Here is a 9,832-nt window from a genome sequence, read left to right as displayed (position 1 = left end):
GCGTCTGACTTCGGCTCAGATCATTATCTCACGGTTCCTGGGTTCGAACCCTGCCTCGGGCTTTGTGCTGACAGTCATCTCAGAGCCTGGAGCCTGTCTTTGGAATCTGTGTCTCCCTCTTTCTCTGACCCTACCCTGCTCAAGTTGTCTCTTTCTTCTCTCTCTCTCTCAGAAATAAATAAAACATTAAAAAAATTTTAAAATAAGACATATTAAACACCAGTTAAGCTGAACACATGTACAACTACTAACACACATTTCTCAAAATGAATGACAATGTGGACCTCTATGCCTAAATTTGCACATGAACATGCAGTGAGAAATATTTTGGTGTAGTTGCCTCACTGACAGTGTTTTTCAAACACATTTATTGAAAGATAGGGTCAATTACAAAGATGTTAAAATGTGGAGATTTGCATCTTATAATACATAAATGTGACCTTTTGTAATAGTATATGTTTTAAGATTAAACTACTGTATTATTTATTTTTATTTGATGGGAGACCCCAGTGGTGATTCACTCTGGGCTCAGAAGCAGATTGTAAATTTATTATGACCACACAAGAGAAAATTATAATGGATTTTATAACAATACAGCCTATGTCCTTTAAAGTTATGGCCTTTCAGTATAGTATTGGAACTGGAGACATGGTTAGATGATTCAAAAATTCCCTACCAGCACCAAAATATTGATTGGAAAATTCATAATGATGAGAATCACTTTAATACCCACTAAAATAATATGAAATCCCTTTTGTATACTATGGTTATATACTCCAAACAAAAACCTGTGTTGTAATTTTTTTTCATTGAGAAAAAAGATGATATTGAACCCACAGCAAGGTTTTTCTTTTTAAGTTTATTTTTTTCATGTTTATTTATTTTTGAGAGAGAGAAAGAGAGCATGAGTAGAGCAGGGGCAAAGAGAGAGGGAGAGAGAGAATCTCAAGCAGGCTCCATGCTAACAGCAGAGAGCTCAATGCAGGGCTTGATTTCACCAACTGTGAGATCATGACCTGAACTGAAATCAAGAGTCTGATGCTTGACCAACTGAGTCCCCCAGGTGCCCTGCAAGTTTTTTTTTAAGATTTTATTTTATTTTACTTTTTAGCTAGACTCCATGCTCAATGTGGGGCTCAAACTTACTAACCTGAGATCAAGAGTTGCATGATCTACCAAATGAGCCAGCCAGGCATGCCCCCAATAGAGAAGTTTTAAAGAGTTCACCAAAAATTCATGAAGAATAACAGATCACTTTCTGAAGTATCTATAAAACTGACGACAGCTTTCAATAAGAATTGTCAGAACTACACCATTGTTTTATTCCTTAATGTAAGTAATTCTTGAAGAGAGAATTTCTTCTTGAAGAGACATTTCAATTTCAAGATTAGCTCCCCAACTAAAGTAATACTATAGGATATGTACTGTTCTGTATCTGTGACAAATACCTGCAAACATTTGTCCTGAAAGGGTAAGCTCCATGGTTAAATTAAATCCTCTTATGATTGTAAGATGGCAGCTACAAGAAAACTAAGCTATTAATGACAGTGGTTATTACTCTTTAAAGAGTAGATGAAGGGGAAGAAGAGCACACTTATCATGATGGGCATGGAGTAATGATGTATAGAATTCTTGAATCACTATATTATACACTTGAAACTAATATAACACTTTTGTTTACTGTAACTGTAATAAAAAGAAAATAAGAAAAACAACAACAAATAAAGATTAAGCATTTGTAAAAAAAAAAGTGGAGTTCAGCTTAATATATTACAGAATAATTTTATAGCAAGTTGATTAAGTTTTGAGTTGGACATATATGACAATATTAATTAATCAGAAACTAGGTTACCTAAGTGTTTTGGTGTTTTGTATCATATAAATATGAGTGCATATATATATATGTTTTCCTTTTTCAGAGAACATTTGAAACATTTTTTTTCTTGAGGAATCTGAAAAATTCATTTCCATATCAATAGACTAGAAATAATTTGTCCATAGTGCCTGGGTGGCTCAGTTGGTTGAACATCTGACTTCAGCTCAGGTCAAGATGTCATGATTGACAAGTTCAAGCTCCACGTCATGCTCTGTGCTCTTAGCTCAGAGTCTGGAGCTTGTTTCAGATTCTGTGTCTTCTTCTCTCTCTGCCCCTCCCCCACTTGTGCCCTGTCTCTCAGAAATAAATAAATGTTAAAAAAAAAAAAAAAAAGGAAAGAAAGAAATTCTCCTATTAAACAGATTCTAGCTGAATTCACTGGTACTCCAGGAGAAATAGAGATGTACTGAAAATAAAGCCAGGTCAAAGTAGGACTGGCTGTTTTTCCACTATGTTGTCACTTATCATAGTACAAAAGTGATTCACTTCCTGATTATTTTGCAAACTGGAATTAACTTCGTTGGATCATTCAACATGACCCATGATACCCAACAAGTTGTTTAGTGTTTTTAATTTAACATCTAAGGCATATTATTAACAAATAATTAGGTAGAGCAATCCTGAAACTATTATGTGTGTATTGCCAGTTTGGGCAAACTAGTAAATGTATTGGTATGTTGGAGGTAAGGATATCAGGAGAGCAGTTATGCGCAACCCCCCACGACTCCAACCAAACTGTGCCACTGTGGCATATTGATTAAAATAAATTAAAGTTACTTAAGAACCAGCTGGTGAAAGGACATTCTTATAAGCAGAAAAAGTTAGTGGTCCAGGAAAAGAAAGATAAGACAGAGCTTTCATGACATAAGAGAAGACATTTTAGGCCCTGGGTCATTTGTGACTTATACTTGACCCATACAACTTGCCCAAGCACATTTCTTGAAAAACTTCCTAGCAGGTATTGGAATTACAAAGGAATGCATAAACCTCAGTAGTAAAAGATTTTAGGGAAACAAAGAGAATGCAAACCCTAACCCTAACCCTAACCCTAACCCTAACCTGGCAGAACCAATAAATCAATGATAAAACTCCCAGTGCTGTTTCAAAAGTAAAATGACCTACTACACATTTTTGAGTCACTTTTTCAGAATTTTAGCCCTCTGAGAACTCCAAACCCCAGACTATCTGGATCCAGAGAGCTCTTAGTGCAAACCCTTGCTGGCCCTGTGATGTCAATCAACCAGGATCTGGATTTAGTCCACCTAAATGACGTAGGCCCAGATTCTACAATGAACTCTCCCCTGTCAGGGGTGTCTCCCCTGTTTCTGCACCCTTAGCCTGAAACTGCCCCAATTTTGTTTTTTGGGGGGACACTGCTTTGGGAAATATCCCTGGTGTTTCCTCTACTAGTTGCGGGAAAATCCTTCCTTTTCCTACTCTTTGGCTTGGTTGTACCTTTTGGCTAGACATCCAGCATGAGGTGAACCCAGTTTCAAGTAACACTCTGACCCTCCTTTGTCCCCTTGAAAGTAGTAAAACATCTTCCATGTGAAAGGTATCTTCGCTGTACAGCAGGATATAAGGCATCCTTATCACCAAAGAGGGAGTTTAGGGCCAAGAAGGCTGTATTAATAAAACCTTGTTACTTCATTACCAATTTACTTTTTCAAGCCCCAATCCCTTTGTCTTGTTAATTCCTCACAAATCTATCTTTTCCTTGTCTGAAAGTTATAAACGCTGTCTGCTTTGGTTACTTCTTTGAGAATCATATTTTTTTATGGGATTCCCATATGCATCAGGTTAAATTTGTTTTTTTCCCCCTGTTTATCTGCTTTATGTCAATTTAACTATTAGATCATCCAAAGAACCTAGAAGGGAAGGAGGGAATAGTTTTATGCCACTAGAGCTGTTACAGTGGAAAAAGATAGAAATACAAAGTGGGAAGGCAGAAACCCTGTAATGATATAAAATACTCAAGTAGAATGTTAAATAAAATCTAACAATAATCAAATAATAATGATATATCATGACCAAGTGGATTCTATCCCAAGAATAGAAGATTGATAGAACATTTGAAAAGAATTGAATGAAATTCACCTATTACTTTAACAGACTCAAAGGAAAAAATATATGTATAATAATATTTTAGTTGGGCTGGTCAGCTAAAGTGTGGGCTAAATTCAGCTCACCAGTTTCTTTTGCTAGTAAACTTACCCACAGGACCCTGAGTGGCTCAGTGAATTGAGCGTCCAACTCTTGATTTCAGCTCAGGTCATGATCCCAAGGTCATGGGATGGAGCTCTGTGTCAGGCTCCGTGCTGGGCTTGATACACTCTCTCTCACCCTATTCCCTCTTCCCTACTCTCAAGCAATCAGTCGATCAATAAATCAATCTTACCCACAACACATTCATTTGTTTATTATTGTCTATGCTGCTTTTGTGCTGTAATAGTGGTGTTGAGTTGTCACAGAGTCTGTACAACACAGAAATACTGAAATATTTTCCCTCTGATCCTTTACAGATAAATTTTGCCGATCTCTGACCTAATATGTATGGAACAAAATTTTTGGCATAACTTAATGGTCATCAGTAATAAAAATGAAACTAAGCAAACTAGGTGTAGTAAGAACTGTTGAAAGACAAACTGAGGCATATTAAAAGTATAAGCTTATCTAGGTAGAAATTGATTTCAGTTGGGCAGCACCAACTGGAGCCCTCCACCCACAGGAGCAAGTGAAGGACTTTTACAGAGGAGATGTGGAAACAAAGCAGGGAAATTTTTGATTGGCTTTATAATCAGTTGTCTTACTTCTGAAAGCCTAGTTGGCTATATTTGTGATTGATTGTCCTTCAGGTTTGAAATCTTAACCTTGAGGCATTACAGGTTTAGGTTCTGCTTTGCTTAAGCAGACTTCTAAGGCCCTAGAGTTATCTCAGTCTAATGGCCTCCTTGTTTAATTAATTTCCCAAAAGGATATTTATTAACTGGATAAACAGCAAGTATGAAAAACTATAGTTGGCAACATACTTAATGGTCAATGACTTAATGCTTTCTTCTTAAAATTGAAAAAAATCAAGGATATTGTCTCTTATCACCTCCATTCAACTGATTAGGAGGTCCTAATCAGTGTAATAGGGCAAAAAAGAGACATCAAGAATGACAGATTGTAAGAAGTATAAGTGTCATTAGTTGAAGATGGAATTATCATCAATATAGAGAATGCTAAGAAAACTACAAAATAACTATTAAAAATAACAATGAATTTAGTGAGAACACAGATAACAAAATCAATATAAAAATCAATTTGTTCTCAGATGTCAGTGAAAATGGCATGGTAATAACTTCAAAAATCCTCTCCTCCATAAAAGCAAAAGCAAGAAGAAAAAATGGCAAAAATTATCAGAATCAACATTTTAAAAATCTGAAAATTAATCTCAAAATTTTGAGCATTTATTCAAGAAAAAGAGCTGAATCTTGGTGAGAACAGTAAGCATTGTGGCTTTTTAACTTCATCAATTGTGGGGAATAAGTTTAAGAATTCCCTGAGCTTGCACCAGTGGGTTCACAAGGCTTAGGACCAAAGCTTCCACAATAAATAATAGGGCAAAAGTGAGCCAGCATAGAATAAAAACATAGAGCTGCTTCCACAGGATGAAAGCATCCAAAATAGGTAAACAGGTAAACAGGGTGATGGACCACTGCAGCTGGATGAAATTGCCTAGAGCTGACTAGCAAAAGAAAGGTGACTTGTTGACCCTGAGATAGCATGCTCTATCTGTCTTATACCCTAGGCGAGTTAAGGTAAACAGCATGGTGTCTGGTGCCTGAGTGCCTGCCATAAACAGTCATCTGGTCGGCACTGGGATTTTGTTTTGTATTGACCCAAACCCCTAACACCGCTTATCTTCAAAACCCCATTTCACTCACACATTTTAGTTAATGGTTACTGTTTCATTGTCTCTTTCTGCATATCCATCAGTTAGTAAGCCTTCTGATCCTAATAAATATGGAGCAAGGACCCTTACTCAGGGCTCTTGTCTCCTCCTTGGCATTAGCCTCTCTCGTATTTAATTCTGTGTCTGCTCTCTTGCTGGACAAGAGAGAACTCTAGACACAAAGTCTGTGATAGTCAAACCCTAGCCTCCCCTCCAGATTTGAAAAATAAAACCCAGAAAAGGGTAACTGAATATACAACCCTACAAATGCCTCTTTGGCATAAGGAATGCTTTGAGTCAATTACTTTGAGAAACTGCAGACAGAAGAGATACACTGAAAACAGAGTAGACTTTGCCCTATTTGTAAGTGAAATTTCCATTTGTAAATTGCCATTAGAAAGAGGGCCTATAGGATGAGAGCTATTATCAGAGATCACTATTTTGCCTGCGAGACTTATCCTCACAACAGCAACCTAATTTTCCCCCTGTCATTTTCCTAAGAATTGCCTTCCTTCCACTCCCAAATCCCAGGGCCCTATCCTTTTCCTTAGGTTCATAAGCTGAACTTCAGTCTTCTGGCCATCTTTGAAGCTTCACATTTTCGTGAGATTCCCATGCATATGTAAGTAATTAAAATAATTTTTCTCCTCTTGTTAATTTGTGTTAAGTCAGTTTAATTCTTAGACTAGCCACAGAACCTACAAGAGTTGAAGAGAAAAATTTTATTCCCCTAAGTGCCATGTTAACACCAGCAGCCTGGAAGTGAAAACTTGCCAACTGGCAGCCACCCCAAGAGACTGAATGTGGTTAGAGCTCCTTAAAAGCCTCATTCACAAAGGAATCATTTGACCTGTCGGATGGTTCCCTGGAAGACTATCTCTACTACACCTGACTAGATATAAACCTCAGAATAAAAAAAGCCTTTTCTTCATAAAAACAATTATAAGCACTGTATTTAAATACATTTAATGCCAAGAATATTTCTCATAATACCATTTGGAATAAAACACTGGAATCAATATAAGTGATATCAATAGATAACTAGTTATATAATAAGTGATATAGCTACAAATGGGGACGAAAAAATGGAGTAAAATGTCACATGTTTTTTTAAAAAAAATTTAGTGTTTTATTTATTTCTGAGAGAGAGAGAGAGAGAGACAGCATGAGAGGGGAGGGAGACACAGAATTAGAAAAAGGCTCCAGGCTCTGAGCTGGCTGTTCAGGACACAGCTCGACCCGGGGCTCAAATTCACGAACCGTGAGAACATGACTTGAGCCGAAGTCAGACGCTTAACCGACTGAGACACCCAGGCACCCCAAATGTCACAAGTTTTAAAATATACTTAAGTTAAAAAAGGTAGATTGGGTGACATTCTTAGAGATAATTGTTATTGGGAATGTATGTAACATTATAATATTTCACATTTTCAAAATCAAACAAAAACTATTATTTTTGAAATGTAAGCCAAACGAATGAAACTAGAGCCTGACAAAATATTTCTGGGTTATAGGGCCCTCATAATAGGAAAGGTGCAGATGGATTAGCAGGAAGAACGTAATTTTGTATGAGAGGGGAATCGTTAGCATACCTAAAGGGTTCTGATGTCTAGATTTATCAGAAGTGAGTATTGAATTTGAAAGGAACAAGAACAATTTTATAGAATGACTGGATATTGTATTTTCTAAAGATTAGAATGAAAATCTCTATTTAATAAGATTTCTGGGCCCTGACATTTATTTAGGCCACTTAGTTGTATTCAGCACAATATGATTTTAATTGAATGAAAAAGAAAATTGAACATCTATTAAAGTTTACTGTAACTGGATTTAAATAAACATCTTAAAAGGAGAGCTTATTTAAGAGTCTACATTACACAGGATAAAGATGATATTGCATGGGGATTTAGGGATTATAAAAATAAAATGCAAAACTCAGTTTTGAACTTTTAATATTGCAAAAGAAAATAAAGAAGAGGGAAACATGAGAACATGGAGAAATAAAGCCTTGACCTCTCATGCAGTCATGTTTGTATATTGGAAAATTCAACACATTTTTATTAATTGACAAATTAGATTGACCTCCAGGTCCCAGACTGAGGAGACCAGAATCAATTCGTATCTGAAGATTTGCTTACTCCAGACATTTATATGAATGAAATCACATACTATGTGTTCTTTTGTAACCAATTTCTTTCACCTAGGAGGATTGTGGGGTTCACCCATGTCATAGCATGTATCAGCACATCAATTATTTTATTGTCAAATAACATTCTATTGTATGGATATGCCATATTTTGTTTATCTATTCATCAGCTGATAGACATTTTGGTTGTTTTCTTTTTTTTTTTTAACTATTATGAATAAAGCTGCTTTGAATATTTTATACAAGTTTCTGCAAAGATTTGTGTTTTCAATTCTTTTTAACCTAGAAGTCAAATTGCAGAGTCTAGATCACTTATTGTTGAGTCAGCGTTTGGTCAGAAGTTGTGCCTTGGTCCCCTTTCCAACCATACTTCAAATGAGATGGAGTAAGAAAGATTGAGGACCCTGGCCTAGAACTTATCATGAGCTAGGCACACCTGGGGTAGAGCTTGCATCCTACAAGCAGGACCTGGATAAGGAATGGAGACACTCTTTTCAGCTGCCCCCAACCAGAGTAGAGCTTTTGCAACACAGGGCCAAGGAGAATGAGAAATGCCAGTGACCCAGCCTCCTAGAGGTGAGGGAGACCAGGTGTTTGGGGCTGTAGAGTTTTTGTAACACAGAACTTGGAGTTAAGGGAGGTGTTTATGGCTCAAATGCAGAGGTAATCTCAGTTCTTTACAGATACGCATTAGTTTTAATTAAATGAATATCTATCCATTAGCTGTATGCTCTTAGGATAATTTCTGAAGACTGCAATTATTTTTCATAATTTTTACGAATTTAATGGTTGTTTGCCAAGAAGAGGGTCCATTAGGCTCTTCACTCAATTATTCAGAAAGCCCCAACTCTCTAGGGCATGTGATTATATTAAAATGCATCTTACAATTCACATTCTTTCTACTTCTCTATCATCTTAACGTTCTTTAAAACAATTTAAGTGCTAAGAGGAGAGTCATTATTTTGAACATAGTCCGATTTTCTCTGCCCAGGGGCACCTTATTTCTATTTTTTAAAAATTTTTAATGTTTATTTATCTTTGAGAGAGAGGAGAGAAGAGAAAGAGAGAGAGAGTGAGAGAAGAGGGGCAGAGAGAGAGGGAGACACAATCTGAAGCACCCCCAGTCTCTGAGCTGTCAACACAGAGCCCCATGTGGGACTTGAACTCAGCGCTGTGCGATCATGACCTGAGCTGAAGTCAGATGCTTAAACCCCAGGTGTCCCTTATTTCTATTTCTGAGGTTGTGTTCTGTTCATCTACAGTGGGCACCATTTACATATTGATCAGTTTGCTCTGCTGTAAGTAACCTGTGGTATCTGGAGGTGCAGAAGCTGGAGGGTTGGGGCTTTCTGTGTTGGGTCTGGGCATGGGCCTGTGACTCACATTCATTTTGCTGCTCTAGGGCTTCCTGGTGCTGAGTTTGTAGCACATCACCATCCAAGGTCACATCATGAGTCAGGGCATCCCGACTACTTGTGCCTGGCACTCAGTGCAGATGCCTACACAGTGATTTTCAGTTGGTTCTGTGATGCCACCAGATGGAGCTTTAGGTGCTGGTGCAGCTGTCGGAGTGCCAAGACCAAATGGATTACCTGGGTCTTCAAGTCGCCTAAAGCTCAATATCAACCCCTAAACAACTGGCATATGGCCCACCAGTGGCCATCGGGGGCCACATTGCCATTGTGTTGGGCAAGACGGGTACCCATGACAAGGCGAGTTTTCAATCTGATCTGGAAATGTGATTGCACACCCAACCCCTCCCCCACCTCCAGGACAGCATTCTCCCTGCCCTTCCAGTGCCTCAGACCCAGCTCACCCCGCTTTCCTCCCAGTAAAATTGCCTCTTGTTTAAAAAAAAAAAAAAAACAAAAAC

Source organism: Hyaena hyaena, unplaced genomic scaffold (genome assembly GCF_003009895.1).
Source record: "Hyaena hyaena isolate Hyena2069 unplaced genomic scaffold, ASM300989v1 scaffold_1580, whole genome shotgun sequence".
Classification (NCBI taxonomy): Eukaryota; Metazoa; Chordata; class Mammalia; order Carnivora; family Hyaenidae; genus Hyaena; species Hyaena hyaena.
This window is presented reverse-complemented; position numbering follows the sequence as displayed.